We start from the raw sequence: 17,729 nt of genomic DNA, 5'->3' as shown, positions 1-17,729 counted from the left end.
GTTCACCGCAGCCTGTGTTTCTGCAAACAAAGGTGGACCACAGTTGATTGAAGGGTCAGCAATAGGGATTGTAACACCCCTGACATTCAACTCAACAGCTGGTGAATCAGCCTGGTCCAGCCGCTCAAGGTAACCGGTCAAGTGGGCCTTCACTTCGGACTCCTCTGTCAAGAGCCCGCCACTCTCTGCTCTCACTGCAGTACACCGAGGGATGGGCTTGGAGGAACGCAATGTGTGAATTCCCCTGTGAGCATGACGAGAATCACTTGGTAACAGGTGATGCTCAACCCCCTCACAGATTCCTCGCACATAGGCCTCCTTGTCCACCCCGAGTGTACATTTTGTTTTGCACATCAGCTCCCTGCACAGCTCAGCTCTGCCATTCAGTCTGGCCCTGTGACTCTGGTCAATGGTATCCAATGTCCCTTGAGACAAAATTCTTTTTTGCCCTCCGGTGAGTTCCATGATATGTGCTGGCAACATTAAGGATGGCTGTCTTGAAGGCACTCCACAACTCTTTAGGACCCCGCAAATCCACACTCAGACTGTTCGCAAATTCCTGCAGCTACCCTCTCATCCTGGAGCTTGCTAACATCCAGGCTAAGCTAGGATGGTACCATTCTCCTGGATTTAAGCTGAAACTTCAGAGTTGCTCCAACAAGCCTGTGGTCCGTATTGAGGAACTGAGCACTCTGGTAGACCCTGCAGTTCCAGATCATCCTCCAGCGACCATCAACGAGCACATGGTCATTCTCCTTTGCCACACCACCAGCGTTCGATTACAAAGTCCAGCGATGAGCCTGTGGGCACTGAAACCATGAACCGGCCACCCAAAGTCCATTATTTCTTGCAAAGTCAAGGAACTTAGTTCTATTCTGGTTCACATTTCCAGACCCATGGGGACCAACACATGACTCATCACCATCTCTGTCAGTTCCAGTCCATGGGGACCAACACATGACTCATCACCATCTCTATCAGTTCCAGTCGATGCATTAAAATCCCTCAAGACTAGAAGAGTATCTCGCCTGGGGCACTCATCAACCACAGACTCGAGCGTGGCATCGAATGCGTCCTTCACGGTGAGATCACTTGCCTCAATCGGAGCATCCACAAAGACCAGGGAAATGACACCCAATGAGTGATGAATCCTTCATCTCATAATACGCTCGTTGATCGGTGTTACCTCAATTGTCATTGGAGTCAGTTTATTGGACACAGCTACAGCAACTCCTTGGGCATGGTAATTATCAGAGCGACCAGACCAATAGTAGGTGTAACCACCCACCATTATCTCGCCGCAATCCGGTCTCCGAACCTCAGAGAGTGCTGCAATACCGAACTCCAAACACTTGAGCTCAGATGTTGACAGACAGGTGATAATCCTCTCTTTGGGATAGGATATTCCAGACACTCACCCGAAGGGACTGCCTCAGGTTAACCCAAGGAGACCGTTTGCGGTGCACGACACCTCAGCACCATCCCGACACACACTACTGAAATCTGACCCAGGAAGGTTACCCCGTGGTTTCTTCTTATCATCAAAGATTGGGCGTCCCGAAGGCTTTGCCCCAATCCCGTCATCCGGTGAGCTGCCCTGCGAAGGGCAGCTGCACAGGAGGGACTCCCATGGAGTGGGTTTTCAGATTATTTTTTGCTTTTGGAATGTTTTGCGGAATGAAGGGTTTTGCAGTGGCTGGAGTGCAAATCCTGCCACCAACCTCCTGATACAAATTAACCCAACTGCAGGAGGACGTCCGCAGACAGTTAGGCACTAGATATGGATAGCCGTTGGCTCACAAGTGCTCCTCCGCCCTTTGCCAGGTTTTGTTCTTCATCCTGCTGGATGTCCATATCATTCACCCTCCTCACCAAGAAACTTTGTGGGGGAGATGGTTTAGTCGCCGACAACCCGACCACAGAACAGATTAGTACATGTTTACATGGTACCTGTAGTAAGTCACAGATCTAATGTGACCTGACCTGACACTCCGAAAAGACCATCTGGTGAACCCTTCCATATCTTTCTTAACCATCCCCTTGAAGAAGTTTAGTTACTTAAACTCCTGGGCCTCACAATCAGCTATGATCTTTCTTGAGCAAGACGTATTTATAAGTTGTCCTCCAAAGCCAGTCCCTGACTAGGCATGCTCCATTGTGAAAGGTCTATCCTTGGCACATCTGAACTCTTAAACACCTATGGAACCTTCATTTGCAGCTTTAAGAAGAACTGCTCCACACTTCGGGCTGGCGCCCCTTTCCCAAACCTTGCTCAGCTTGACGCAGTGGAAAGCGCAATGTCCTCAAGAATATTATAATCTCCTGCAATGAAGTTGAGTCTCTGGGCCTGTTATTTTCACATCGTAATCAGGTCTGTGGCCTCTCTGTTTTCTACCGCCTCAGGAATTTGTAACTGAGCTGAGGTGCCGGTGATATCTCACCTACTTTTCACGAATGTCACGATGGAATCTTTAACATCTAACAAAGACTGGGGCTGGTAGAGGTCCTCTGGCTTAATGACTTTCCAAGGGACGCTTAATGCACATGAATGAATCGCCATTCATGTGAAACACCTTGGTGAGAGTTTATAGCTGGGCTGGGATTCGAACCAAGGCGAGGCAGTTCGAAGGTGAGACATGGACCTTCAACAAATATGTGCAGACATTAAAGGTCCACAGAATCAGAAAATCATGTTTGGTTTCATGAATAGATATGGCTCCACTAAACACTTAATTGTTGTATATTTTTCTTGAATCAATATCTCGAAACGAAGATTTTAATGTTTTTTGGTGTCCTTGTTTGCTCGATTGGCTCCGCTCCCCCCCCCCCAAAAAAAAAATGCGATTACGTCATATATCACGTGACCCGCTACGTCATCTCCAGGATACTTTTGTTTCGGGACTTGTGTTTACGTGCGGCCCATATACGCTCTGACAAACTTTGAACTCTGTAAAAGTACCGAGAATGCCAGCTGGATGTGTTGTTGTTGTTGGTGGTAGAGATACAACCCAAGATGGTGTGAGTGTGCATGTTTTCCCAAAAGATCCAGCTGTAAAGAAAATATAGACGGCCAAAGCAAAACTGACCAGGGGAATGTGGCCTGGCCCAACTGCTTTAAGCATCATTTGCAGCGCCCATTTTGAAGATGATTCATACGACACCAGCCCTGTATTCCCAGGTTGGGATGAGTAAATTGAAGCGATTGGAAGCCAACGTGATCCCCATGAAGATTAGAGATCATTCTAATGTGATGGAAAATAATAAAATTGACTGTGTACTTTCTGTGTGCAGCTGTTTCGACATGAGTGTTTTACATCCTGAAAGTAGGCGGCTGGTACTTTCTGTTTCTATCCCACAAAACCTGCATTTGTCCGATTGACTCAATCCCACCATTTTCTTCAAGGCATTGGTGTAGTGTCCTTGGTCTTGGGCATTGATAATGACTCTTTCTCCATCCCAACTAATTTGACCTCTTCTTAGCCATTCCAAAGAGCCTTCCTTGTTGATCCCTGCACTGTTTTTTTTTTCTTTACCATCATTGGGGCTGTGTTTGTTTCTGTTTCGTTTTCCTGTGTAGTATCCAAAATTTGCACCTGTTTTTGGAAATTTGTTGCTGAATGGATTAAATATGTATCCTCTCCATGTTCGTCTGCATATGTGGCTGCCAGCCTGGGTTACCAGATGGGAAAAACAGAGCACACGGCATTGGATCTACGTTCATGCTGAGAATGTTTAAATGTATCATCCGAGCATTAGGATCATGGGGGTACATGAAAAAATCTCTCTCTGTTCGGCTGAGTCGCGAAGTGTATGTTTATGAGAGAAGGAGAACAGGAGCGCATCTCTCAGCGAACTCGGTGTTATCCCGTTGTGTGTTCGAGGAGGAAGGTGGGCCATCGTTGTGAGCGTACCTAGTGTAAGAGAGAAGCAGGGTCGTTTGTGAGAAGAAACTGTACAAAGGTTTGTGGGCCCTAAATGAAGGAGGACCACCCACGTGAATTACCATAAAGGGTTCCTGCCCAGAGAGCGGCTTGGTGCAATTTTCGGGTGCGGTTTCCATGCAGGATGATGTGGTTTCGACGGCACCAGGCTCCGAAAAGATCACTTCGGGACCCGAAGCCAAGTGCCAGAATAAAAAGAAGGGATTTTCTTTTATTTTATCTTTCCCCTTGTCTGTATTAAAGTCTATGTGGAGATCTCAAAATTAATTTTAATTTACCTCGTGCTTCGATTTATTTTAATTACATCACACTTTTATTTATTTCCAAAATAAACATTTCATTTATTATAAATATATGTGGAAAATTACAGACCCAGACCAGAAATCAAATCCAGGTCCTTTAGAAAACCATACCGGTACTCTGCCATCTGAGCCATCTGAGCTATCTGGGCAACCCATCAGCTGAGTAACACGATTCTTCCACATATACAGGTGCCACTCTCTTTTCCCCACTGCTTCCGGGGCACTCGCTGCCAACCATAAGAGCAGCTAGGGCCTGCTCTTGAGAGGGTCTTCCCCTTGTGGGGGGACACATCCATGTCCGCTATTAAACACCACAGGGGGCATAGTAATATAATTAAAGATGAACAGGCTAGAACATCATAAATATATGTGGAAAAATTGCAGGCCCAGATCAGGAATCAAATTACAGGCCCAGACCAGAGGACCTGGGTTTGAACAGCCTGTAATTTCCCCACATATTATGTTTATGATGTTCTAACCTGTTCATCTTTAAGCATATGATTTATGTTCATTGAACCCTATTTGTTAAGATTGCTTGTGTCTGTATTCGTTGTGGGTTCAAGTATAAACCCTTGTACTTCTGTCCTCGTAAAAGCCTTTGCCACCCCTCATCCCGCACGTGCTCTAATCTCCAATCTTCGCGCGTACTCACGTGTTCGCCTCCAAGATAGAACCATTCGGCTGTCCGTCCAGGTCGGTCTTAACACCCTGGACATGACAAAACCCCCAATGTCCTTCAGTTCCGTAAGATGCCAAGGACCCTTTCGACCTATAAGACCATTTAAGACCCTAAAGACCCCTTAGATCCATAAGAATCCAAATACCCTTTGGACCTGTTAGACCCTTTAGACCCATAAGACCCCCCTTAGATCCTTGAGACCCCTAAGACCCTTCATAACCCCAAAAATCCTCTTGACCTTTAAGACCCTCAAGACCCTTTAGAACTCTGTAGACCCCTAAAACCCTACAGACCCCATTACACCCATTACACCCCCATAGACTCTGCCTGTCATCCTTCCGTGGTAAGCAAAATGATTGCCAGCTTGCTGGTATCCTGTGTTGGAGTGTCGATCCGTCCAGGATTGTGCCCAACAGCCAAGGAGACTACTCTTAGGCATCACCAATGCTCTGCACAGAGTATGGTCCCAATGGATGGATGGGGCCCAGAACACTACATCGGGGCATTCTAGCCTTGAAAGGGGGAGGAGATGAAAGGATTCCATTGAGAGCCGCATGTTGGCTATGAGAGTAGAGGAAGTCAGTCACCCAAGAGTGGAGTTGGCCTTGGATGCCATAGGCAGAGCCGCAGAGAGTTTGAAGAGCAAGTCAAGGTGCCAGACTGTAGGCTTATAGAAAGCTCGACATATGTCAAGGGAAACGGCCCTGATATCATGACTGATATTCGGGGCTTCCATCCATTGTTGGGTGAGTTGAAGCAATATGTCCAAAGTAGAGCGATCTTGTCTGAATCCGAATTAATGATCAGAGATGAAACTGTTGGAGAAAAGGAAGGATTTTATGTCAACTGCAATGATGGATTCCATGACCTTGCTGATGATTGGAAGTGAGCTGATCGGACTGTATCTCAAGGGATCGGTTATTGCACCTTGTTTATGTAATGGCTGACCTCCAAATGATGTTGGCAGTGATGTTGACTAACTTTCAGTTCTCAGTCCATCCCCAGCTCGACCAGGATAAGTGCATTCACATATCCATTCCCTCCTTTCCAAACTCTCATGGTCCAGACTTATTGATTACCCATATTCCTTTATCCCTCTCTTTTCCAATCTGTGGAATTTCCTCCATACATTTGTGCAATAATGTTCCTCCCTCTGCTGCTTTAAAGGTCTGTGGGTGATGTTGACATTGTACTGATGTAGAATGTGGCTTGTGGTTTGAGAAGCATGTTGTATGTATAGTAGCAATGTTGTGTGTATGTTCACAATATTGTGTGTTGTATCCATCATGAGTGAATGGTGAGATAATGGAGCCCAAGTCTCTGAAAATAATCCACATCACCCATTAAAAGATTGTTGCAGAGGACCTACTGCATTCTCTCTCGAGAGTGGTTTGTGACCTCTCCATATTATACCGTCTCTCATGTGGTCTTGCTCCCCCTTTTTCTTTCAGCTCGCAGTGCACCTGCAGCTCTACCAGGACAAATGCATTCATGTAACCCCCCTCTCCTTTTCAACCTCTAAAGGTCAAGATTTATTGATTACCTGTATTCCTTTGTCCCTCTCTTTTCCACTCTGCGGCATTTCCTCCCTGCGCTGCTTCAAGGTTGCAGTTTACCACAATTTAATTTTGTCTCTCATTTCCATTCATGATCTTTACTCCTGCTAAAAACCCTCCTTTTTTTCTTATAGGCTGTGTTTGGATGACGATCAAATATCCAGTTATTATCTTTTGTCCTTGTGCGGTGGTTCAAATTTGCTGATCCTTGGGTCATTTTTGCTCTTCCATGAGCCTCGAGAAAACATTTCAAACATGTTGATGAAAAGGTTATGATATTTAATGATGATTAGTTTCCTTGCATTCCATTAGACCCAATTTAAGATTATTCCCAAAGTTATTGTTTCTACGAATTAAGAATGTACTTAAAGGATGATACTATATACATGTCAACGAGTATGGCATTCGGTAGAGCGCATACCTCTGCCAGGTCGAACAGTTCACGATTTGCATCCCACTGATAGGCCGGATCTGGATCTGGATATTCACCAAAATCAAATCGGCTTGTTCTTGACGTCTAACCAATTATTCCAACAAGTTTTGTCATCCATCCAAAACTTTTTGAAACATCGTAATACATATCGTTTTTGGCTACATTTCTCATTGGTGAAGAATCACTTAAATAAATGTAAAATATTGTTGTATCTGAATCTGGATTCAGATCTTCCTTGTCACACACCCAACCTGTCCAGCAAGTTTCGTCCGAATCTGGCCCTAACTTTTTTGAGATATCCTGTTCACAGTCAGACGAACAAACATCAGACAAACAGACAGACACATATGGGTGAAAACATAACCTCCACCCACTAACCTTTTCTATTCGGAAGTCAAGCATTCCGTCTTTCAGAGATGAATTTAAATAACACATCTTCAAGCTTATAAACACTACTTATTACTTTGCCGTGAGTTTAAAAGGCAATTTCTCTCTTCTGTCGTTCACTCTTCCTTCCTCATCTAACCACACAAAATTACAAATTTGATTGGTAGACCCAATTTAATTGTTATAATCTCTGCCTAAATTCTGTTCATCATTAGAGATTTAATTAAAAATATAAAGTTGTTCAAAATCCTTTTGTATTTTTGAAGTTTCACACATTCTCTGAACGAGACTTGAATGCTGTTTTCATATTTTCCTCAGTTTTTGGCCATAATTTCTGAGCTTTGTTTTTGAAGGTTGTCTATATTTTATTTTTGTCTGGCTGGGGTTAATGTCCTACCATTATAAGTGTGTCTGATGGCATCAGCAGATGAGTTCTCAAGTCATGCTCTATTGGCTTGGAACATCGAAAACCATTCTCATCCACCGAATTCTTGCCTGAAGGCCGCCTTCTATTTCCACGGCAAAGTTGGCAACACAATCCTGATCCCTAAAAGGTGACAAAAATACTTCGTTATCCTCATCCATCATCAGCGAGAATATAAAATCAATAATTGCAGAGGGTCGAAAGTCATTTTCTCAATCTCTGTATCACTGAGAATCAGTTCAGCTTCGATATCATTCTCTCCGCATTCGGCATTGTACTGACTCAGAAACTGATGAAAGCACTTAACCCCAGGTTTGAGGTCAGGTGGACTCTCTGGACATCTTCCATACGTTTGACAAAGTCTGACAAACAGCCACATCTTGCAAGCTTTCTGCGAGTGACCTCGAGTAAACTTTTCACTCACAGCTTCCTAACAACCACGTTTATGTGCTGCAGGTTCTACTTGAAGGTGTAATCTTTCCCACCTTTCCTCTGGAAGGTCAGGTAATCCTTCAGGGCCCTACTCATTTTTGGATACATGGCAATGACCTGCTTGTTACCTTGTCTAAAAAGAAAAAAAAGAACACCTTCGAATGCTCTTCGATGACTCCACATTGACTCGTATAGGTTTTCATTGAATCGACAGCAAACTTAATGACTTTGACGTTTATAAATTAATAATAGCCATGCTAATATTTTTTGATGGGGTAAGAGCATAAGAAATCTATTGGTGTCAATAAGTATCTGCTTGTACTTCCGCTTTGGAGAAAAGGAAGGGAATATCATGTATGACAAAAATTATTCTTTGTAAACAAGCTGATTTTTTTTATGAAAATGTAAACATGTTTTATTTTGCACAAATGTAAATATTCATTGTGTGAGCCAAATTGTCCTCTCCAACAGTACTAGTTCAAATCATGTGTCCCACATAAGTTTGTCACCTATGTAATAATATCCCTATCCGTTACGTCGTGAACATGTGCAAGAGTCATCGTGGAAAATAATCGTTCCTAACAAATGGCAATTGTAAGATCTTTAGATGGCTGGTAATCCTGCCAAATAGTCTTTGGATGGTGACAATGTGCCAACTTTTTTTTTTTTGCAGACTGTGTCGAAATGCTCAGCTCAACAATGACCTCAAAACTTTCTGGAGGAAAGATCTTCCACATGGACAGGAAACGAACACTCAGCATTGACTTCATACTTGAGTCCCACCATAACTTTATGGCTGGTAACTTGAAATTTAAAATCCCATTCAAGCTTTGTTGACTGTGCGAGAGTGAAAAATATTTTTTGTGCATGTGTGTAGACTCTTTAAAAAAAAAAAACCTTAAGATAAAATGCCAGGTTCGTTCACATAATGCTCAATAAAAGATAAATCAATCGTATTACAAAACATGAAAATAATACTCTTTTTGGCCTACTGGTTTGATATACAACAGCCAGGGCCACCGAGAGGCGGAATGGGCCACGGGCAATACCAAGCTGAATTCTGGTGATATTCATGATCAGATTTCTCCAAACATCCCTATCCTGCACTGCTTCCATCACCATCTGACACGCCACCCTTCATAAGGGCCCTCCTCAAAATTTCTTTGTTTTTCAAAAACAACCGACATGGAGGTTTCCGTATTTTTGTCATCATAAACACATGTCGTGTTCAAGGGAAATTTGGGGTGCGATTGACTTATTAGATGCGGATTCGTTTCTTAACCCATTTCATCTGGATGGGGTGTGGCAATCACTCCTGTGTTCATTTACATCAATACTGTGACTGTGATCATGTAAATTGTTCCCACAGTCATGTATTTTATGAGGGAGGGTGTTACTGCCCATGCCAGGGAATCACCCTGAGTGGCTTGGAGGGAGAAAACAAAATAAATCTGTGCCTGGTGTTTTATCTTCACAAACAATCATTATATGAAACAAAAAAATTGTAGGAATAATTACAGGCCCCTATAAGGTCCATGCCCTGGGGTAGTTACTCCATCTCCCCCCCCCCCACCCATCTCAGCACCATCCATCCATCCATCCATCCATTGGGACCATACTCTGTGCAGAGTGTTGGTGCTGCCTAAGCAGTCTCCTTGGCTATTGTGCACAATCCTGGACAGGTCACCACTCAGACACAGGATACCAGCAAGCTAGCACTCATCTTGCCGACCTCAGAAGGATGACAGGCAGAGTCAACCCTACCTGGTATTAATTAAACAGTTGAGTGGCATTTCAACTCAGGATCCGAGGATCTCAGCACCCCAGTACAAGATTGTCCACCCCTCCGTCCCCCACCCTCTCTCCCAGAAATGCATCAGCTAGCACAAGAGCCCAAACAAATGGAAAGAAGTAGCAGAGATTCCTCGGAAAAGCAGACAATTATTGGCAAAGTAATGTAAAATGACTGTGCAGCGATTAGTCATCGCAATGTTCGCATTACAGTTCTCGTCGAATGATTACTCTTCACTACACACACACACACACACACACACACACACACACACACACACACACACACACACACACACACACACACACACACACACACACACACACACACACACACACACACACACACACACACACAGTCATGGCACTGCTAAACATCCACCAAAGCTGAAGCATAAACAAGCAACAAACATATTGTACTAACATCGATGTGGAATGAACAGCTTGAGTTTGCGATCATCCACATCACATTTAAGTGGTCGATGAGCCCAGGTATGTGAAGTGGAACCAATTTCCATGGCTATCTCGCTCATAATTAGTCACGTCAGTCAATCAAAACCCCCCTGCAATGTTAGTGATGTTTGCCAAAATAAGGCCATCTGTGAAATTGTCATCACAATAAGCTTTTCAAACACATCTACAATCATCAGAAAAAAGAAAATAGCCCCCTAATGAAAACACACAGTGTTCAGATTATGCGGAATGGGCCATTGAAGGTCGGATGATGTCGAGGGTGACTCAGTAACCAAAAACCATTGGACTTCAACCTTCTCAGTAGTCAGTTTGCTTGGTTGGTGATGCCTGCTGCTGGGTCGCATTGTCTTAGCATGATCTACGACGATAAATGAATTCCTTTTCTCACCATTCCTCATTTTCACAAGTTTACGAAAAAGGTTTACATGCAAATAGTAACTGTGTTATCACAACTACAAGTGTGGTGTTGGATTAACGGTTAAGGTTGCTGACTTAAGATCTTAGGGTCTTGAGTTTGAGCCCCCGTGGTGCTGTTAACTACATCAGGTGGGTTGACTCAGCCTATCATCCTTCTGTGGTTGACAAAATGACTACCATCTTACCAGAAACAGGGGGCACTGCTTCAGCAGCACAGCCCCACTCTCAGCAATGATGCAACCAGATGCAACATTCTGGCTCTTGAAAACCCAAGTGTAGAGTTTTTGGTTTTTTTTACTGTAACTGTAATGAAAGTGAGATTTTCTTTTTCGAAGCAAGTCTCAAAGTCCATGAGGAGAATTAAACTAATGATAATGAAAGCAATCCTTCGAACCTCGGACCCACCGTTTAAACTAGCTCAACAAAGGAAGCTCAGTATTTCAGGATGATACGTCGTACCAACTAAGAGCTGACGAAGGTGTGCTAACCGCCATGAGAAGCGGAGTAAAGCTGGCGCTTCGAGCATCAGTCCTCTCTTTCTCCGACAAAGGGCTAAAGAATCAAACATCAGCTTTACTTTTCTTCTCACTGTGGTTCGCACACCTTTGTCAATGTTGAGTTGATAAAACCTATCGTTTGAATTGCCTGCTGACCTAGACCGGTACTAGCCTTGACAGATTCGAGTACACGTCCGTTATTTCAGGAGCTGTCCATTTTTTTTCCTCCTTACAAGTAATTTCCTGTGTTTTTGAAAGCTGCCAATCACTGTAAAGTGAGGTCTGCACAATGTCAAAAAAGTTAAGGAAGGTCCCGGGGTAAACTATAGATGCAGTTAAGGAAATACTTTTCAGCATTTGGACGTAGGGCAATTGTAAATGGGTGCTGGACAAATGAACTTTGAGTGATGCCTCTCCATCCTCCGTGCCCGCACCTACCACCTTCACCTCCACATCCAAATGGCGATCTTTCCGCAAGAAAGAATGCATCAATAACTCGCTTTCGATGAGCACTATTATGAGGTGGGGGTAGGGGGGGGGCTTCAAACAAGAGAGCAATTTGAATGTGATAGCAAGAGGAAATGCAAAGACAATGCCGAACCATTCAGAGTTCATCGTGAAAAAAAAAAATAGCGAGAGACTGAAATTAAAAGTAGAGAAACAAGCTCTAATTTAAAAAAAAAAAAAGAAGAAAGAATTTAACAAGCCAAGGCATAAGAAGTTTCAGTGGGAATTGTGAATCATTTCAGAGAATGTAAAGACGCTGCATCCTCCCTTAGCCATTGCCTATTGCAATGAGTTCGGTGATGAAGAAAACAAAAAAAGTTTTATTTTTATCTACCACTTATAGAACCCAGGGCAAAAGATAATTATATTCCAAACAAAAAAAAAAAGTAAGAAGATGCAACAAGAGAAATCGTGTAGACATTATGTTTTCCATTCCACGCCTTCCAGAAATTATTTCCTGTTTGCGTTAAAATATCAACAACCTTTTAGCGACATAGCATTGTGTTCCTCGCCTGAATACTCTTCACTATAGTATTGTGTGGAGTCTTTTTTTTTGAATGCCACAATTTCTTTTCCCCTTGCGCATCATAAAATCATAGCTTGAGTGTCATTTTCCTATCAATGGAGCAAATTTCAATACAGCAGGCCTTCATCTGCAGCTTGATGGAGTACTGCTCTCCGCTCTGGGCTGGCACCCCTGCCTCACACCTTGCACAGCTTGATGACACCGAAGGCAAGGTCTTCAAGATCATTGTAATTTATAGCGATGAAGCTGAGTCTATGGGCCTATCATTTTCCAATCGCAGACGGGTCGGTGGTCCTCTCTCTGTCTTCTATCACCTCCTTTCTGGTCTTACACCCGTAGCTATTACTGTGCTTTGGTCCTCCCACCCCTCGTAGGGTGCACAAGTTCTGCGAACAATCTTCTTCGAGTGAAATTCCCAAAATATAAAATTACTGCTCACCTCCACTCATTCGTTCCTCTTTTCTCCACCTGTGGAATGAACTTTCACATTCTCTTCAATCTCATTCTTCCCTCCAAGTTTTCAAGACAGCTGTTCATCACCATCTCAGATGATCCGCCATCTAAAACCATGATCTGTTCTTCCTTCGTTAACTCTCCCTAAGCCCACCTATTTCCAGCTTTCCTTCCTGAAAAATTGCTTCTGTATCTATCTTGTCCACCCCCTGTGTCCTCATTCCTAAGTCCTCATTCTTCCCCACATCCCTTATCTTCGCAGTCTCTCTCTAGTTTGTCCCTCAATCCCACGGTTGAGTGTTTCCCCCTTTCCTCTGCTGTTTGTTTTGTTCTGTTGTCTCCTGATCCGTCCGATGTTATTGTTCTTCCACGAGCCTCGACTCTGTATATAAAATGGATTATTCATTTTGTGCAAATCCTTGATCTCATTAATAATTTCACCTTTTTGCCATTACTTTTTGATCATTTGTTCTTTCGTTTCCCACAATGCATTTTCCAACAATAAAAGGGCATCTTTTATACGAAAATGTAGCAAAGCATGAAAAGGCATCATTCTCACAATAAACGGTCTTTGTGAAAACCTGTTCATTAATTTTATGCTACAACAGACTGCAGTTAATGCCAAAATATATTCGTGCTTTACGAAGCATTCTGTCCAAACAAATGCTATAATTGGAAACGTCTTTGATTTGAAAGGTTTGCGACAGACGGTTCCTACTTGCTCAAACATCAGCCTCTGAATGTCACAAACACATTGCAAGATTTACATTTCAGCTCGTATTTGAAAAAAAATATCGACTTGCCAATTTGTAAGCAACTTGCCCAAACTTTATCAGCAACTTGTCTTTAACAAAGTGCAGGAAACACAGGGGAACAGTGCTGGATTACATGTCCTGTTGCTTCTTTTTTGTTCTACATGTCATGTTGCTTTTCATATTGTATATGCAGTATATATATATATATATATGTAGGTATATATGTTCAATTTAACATGAAGTTCTTTTTAAAAAAAATATTTTTTTTTTTAAATTCAGCATTCATTTCTAAGCATGCCAAAATAACCCTGTTGCTTTCATCGAGTGTCAACTGAAGGGGAGGGGATGGAGGTTGGTGGGAAAATAATGCTTTTACAAATGATCCTTTTAGACAAAAAAAAAAGAGAAGCTGACCTCCACTAATGACCAGAAGACTGACATGTTTATACACGACTAGAAACACCCGCTCCCTGCGGGAGTGTGCAGGAGTGTGGGATGGGGAGTCATGGACATACCATGCAGTCGGCGGTGTGTTCATATTTCTTCTTTCACGGCCGAAATAATCCCGACATTCTTGTGGGATCGGCCGTGGGAAGCTTGGCCCAAGTCTCTTACAAACTGGCTGGGCAGGCCTGACTTTTGACTTAGATTAGGGAAGGCATTCGATCATGGCGTCGGTGATACGTCGCTTGCTATGGAATATTTAGCATCCACCAACTCATGCCAGCAGATGGGATGCCCAATTTAGGTCCATCCGAGGGACGGCACACAGATTGATGAATCACCCTGGCTGTGAATCACCGATTTATACCTGGGTCGACAATCAATCCCAGGTGGTACACAACTTAGAGGCAAGTGTGCGTACCTCATGGCCATCCTGACAGCCCCCATATTACTGTTATTATTATGACTAGTGCGTGCCCGTAGGTGCGTGCCAGTATGTGCAGCTTCGTTCCTTCGCTCTTGTAAACGACGACTGGATTGGGGAATTATTTCAATTAGATCGGACCAACCATATCATAAATGGCCATAACTTGGGAAACACCTGGGAAACATACTCACGTCCCCAGCGTCAATTGTGAGGTCATATCAAACGAAGAAGAAGAAGAATTGTGACACCCCTCTCTCTCCCCCCCCTCTCCCCTCTAGTCTCGCCCCTCCTCTCTCCCCTCTCTCGCCCCCCTCACCCCTTGTCTCACTCCTTCTCTCTCTCCCCTCTCTCTCCCCTAGTCTCGCTCCTCCTCTCTCGCCCCTCTTTCTCGCCCCTCTCTCCCTCCCCTCTCTCGCCTCCTCTCTATCGCCCCACTCTCACCCCCTCTCCCGTCCTCTCTCTCGCCACCTCCTCTCTCCCCTCTCTTGAATTGTGACGCCCCTCTCTCTCACCCCCTCTCTCGCCCCTCTCACACCCCCTCTCCCGTCCCCTCTCTCGCCACCACCTCTCTCCCCTCTCTTGAATTGTGACGCCCCCTCTCCTCACCCCCCTCTCTCGCCCCTCTCTCCCTCCTCTCTCGACCCTAGTCTCGCTCCTCTCTCTCACCCCCTCTCTCCCTCCCCTCTCTCGCCCCCCTCTCTCCCACCCCCTCTCTCACCCCTAGTCTCGCTCCTCCTCTCTCGCCCCCCTCTCACACCCTCTCTCCCGCCTCCCTCTCTCCCGCCCCGCCCTCTCTCTCCTCTCTCCCTCCCCTCTCTTGCCCCCTCTCTCCCCCCTCCTCTCTCCCCCTCCTCTCTCTGTAAATGTATTCACAAATGTCTACCAAGCACAACAATTAATTCAAACCTTGGGAAAAAAACGATATCAAACCTTGAAAAGGCACATACTCAGGTCCCCAGCGTCGATTGTGATGTCATAGCAAACGAAGAAGAATTGTGACGTCAATCGTGCAAAAAAACCCATTAATTGTGACGGCATTCGTGACATCATAGCACCGCGTTCTGTCATTGGTTGACAGACGTTATTGGTTATTATTGCTTGACAGACTATTTCGGTCGTTATTGGTTGACAGACATTGGTCATTGTATCACGTTATTCTTTTTATTACTGCCAATTATTGTGCTATTATTATTATTATTATTATTATTAATATGCTGTTATCATTATTCTGAGATATCTTTGGGAAAAAAATGGTATGATAAGGTGGAACGACACTTCAGCTGCGATATATACACCTTTCCAACACTGAAAAAAGCAATAAAATGGCCGAAACTTGGGAACTGTTCGTCCGATTGATATCAAACCTCGAAAAGGCACATTTGCGGGTCCCCGGCAATATTCCTGGCAAGTTTCAATCAGATCGGACCGGCGGTCGTCGAGAAACGACGGTCACAGACACACACACACATACAGACACACACACAGAGATTGCTGGAATTACAGATTGATTATTAACATTATAATTATGCCATTTATCATCAGATGGAAATTGACAGATTATTTGTGGTTATCATAGTTTTGACGAAAAATACAACTTGGATGACATAGAGGCTGGAAATGGTATTGGAGGACGATGCATCAACAACCTAAGGTATGCTGATGATACCACTCTGTTGGCAGAAAGTAAAGAGGACTTCATTAAACTGCTGTGGACAGTGAAGAAGGAAAGTGAAAAGGCTGTTCTTTATTTAAACCTAAAAAAAATATTAAAATCTTGTCAACTGAGAAGATCGACGTGTTAATATTGAGAGACGATCATGTGTATACAGTGGAAAGTTTCATCTTCCTGGGTTCGAAGATTAAAGTGAGTGGAGAATGTGGAGGAGAAATGGATAGACGGTTAACATTGGGGACAACAGCAATGTCAGGATTGACAAAGATCTGGAAAGATAAAGACGTGACAACACAAACCAAGAGGAGCCTGGTGAGTACTGGTGAATGTATTTCCACTTACAATGTGTGGATGCGAGTCATGGATAGTGAAAAAGAAAGAAAGTTAGAAGATCGACAGTTTTGAGATCTGTTGTTAGAGATGAATGTTTAAAATTCCATGGACTGCAAGAAAAACAAGCAAGTCAGTGCTTGAAGAAATGAGACCACCTGGTACATCAGTAAGGCTGATGTTAAAACAGGAAGTGTCATACTTTGGTTGGACGAATCATGCGTGCAGAAAATAAAAGTCGAGAAAAGTCAATCATGCTGGGAAGGGTTGAAGGTAGAAGAGGAAGAAACAGATCTTGTACGTGCTGTGTGGATGAGGTAGAGGCTACAACCAAGCTGTCTCTGCCAGAGCTTCAGGAAGCAATGGAGAATTGGGAAGTTTGAAGAAATCTTATCATGAATATCACCAGAAGTCGACCACTGGTTATAATAATTATGGTTATAATAATTTTTACTTCCTGTAGGTGTGTGGACCAGTAACTCTTAGCCTATACACCACCAATATTTAAGTACTGTATGTCTAATTTTCTCTAAATTTTCGTCAGGCGAGTACATATTAAACTAGAAGGGCACTCGGTGGAGTGCACACCTCCACCACGTAATGCCTGATTCACGAGAACATATCGGGCCCAATACATTTTTGAAATATCATGCTGTACAGCAAGATATCGTTTTTGGCCCTCACCTCTCAATGGTGAAGAATCAATTAAAAAATTTAATAAATTTCGTATCCAGATCTTCACAAAAATCGAATCAATTCGTCATTGTCACACGTCCAACCTGTCCATAAAGTTTCATCCCAATCCGTCCACAACTTTTTGAGATGTTGTGTCATATATCATTTTTAGCACTATCGCTCAATGGTGAAGAATCACTTAAAAAATTTCTCGTAGTCGGATTCACCAAAATCGAATCAATTCTTCCTTGTGCACACCCTGTCCACCAAGTTTCATCCGAATCCGTGCACAACATTTTGAGATATCCTGTACACAGACAAACAGACAGAAAGGGGTCAAAACATCACCTCCTTCACCCTCGGTGGTGGAGGTAACAATTCCAACAACCATTAGGAATGTGGTTTTGTGTCGAGTAGAGGTCACAATTTTACCATGAAGGTGTTGGGGGCAATACTGCATCCCTTGGTTTCCCATTTCCGTCAATTTTTCCCTCCACCCTGATTTTTGCAGTTCCCCCTTCTCCTTCTGCTGTTCCTTTGTTATGTTGCATCCTGATCCATTCTGTGTCCCAGCTCTTACACGAGCCTTGACTATGTATACAAAGAA

General features: G+C 43.6%; 1 protein-coding gene and 1 long non-coding RNA gene across 4 annotated transcripts in view; one reads left to right on the top strand and one right to left on the bottom strand.

Moving 5' to 3' along the window:
- Positions 1-9,273, top strand: part of LOC147018117 (uncharacterized) — a 104,663-nt gene extending 95,390 nt beyond the window's left edge. Inside the window, exon 3 of the long non-coding RNA XR_015062288.1 lies at positions 8,828-9,273. This is a non-coding gene — a long non-coding RNA (uncharacterized LOC147018117). The remainder of the gene's footprint in view (positions 1-8,827) is intronic.
- The window catches only part of LOC147018116 (IQ motif and SEC7 domain-containing protein 1-like), a 396,789-nt gene that overhangs the window by 280,446 nt on the left and 98,614 nt on the right, over positions 1-17,729 (bottom strand). The window lies entirely within an intron of this gene.

The sequence above is a fragment of the Eptatretus burgeri genome, chromosome 10 (genome assembly GCF_056783735.1).
Source record: "Eptatretus burgeri isolate ZD-2024b chromosome 10, Ebu_testis_v1, whole genome shotgun sequence".
NCBI classification, from domain to species: Eukaryota; Metazoa; Chordata; class Myxini; order Myxiniformes; family Myxinidae; genus Eptatretus; species Eptatretus burgeri.
Note: the sequence above shows the minus strand (reverse complement) of the source record. Positions and strands in the feature narration are given on the sequence as shown.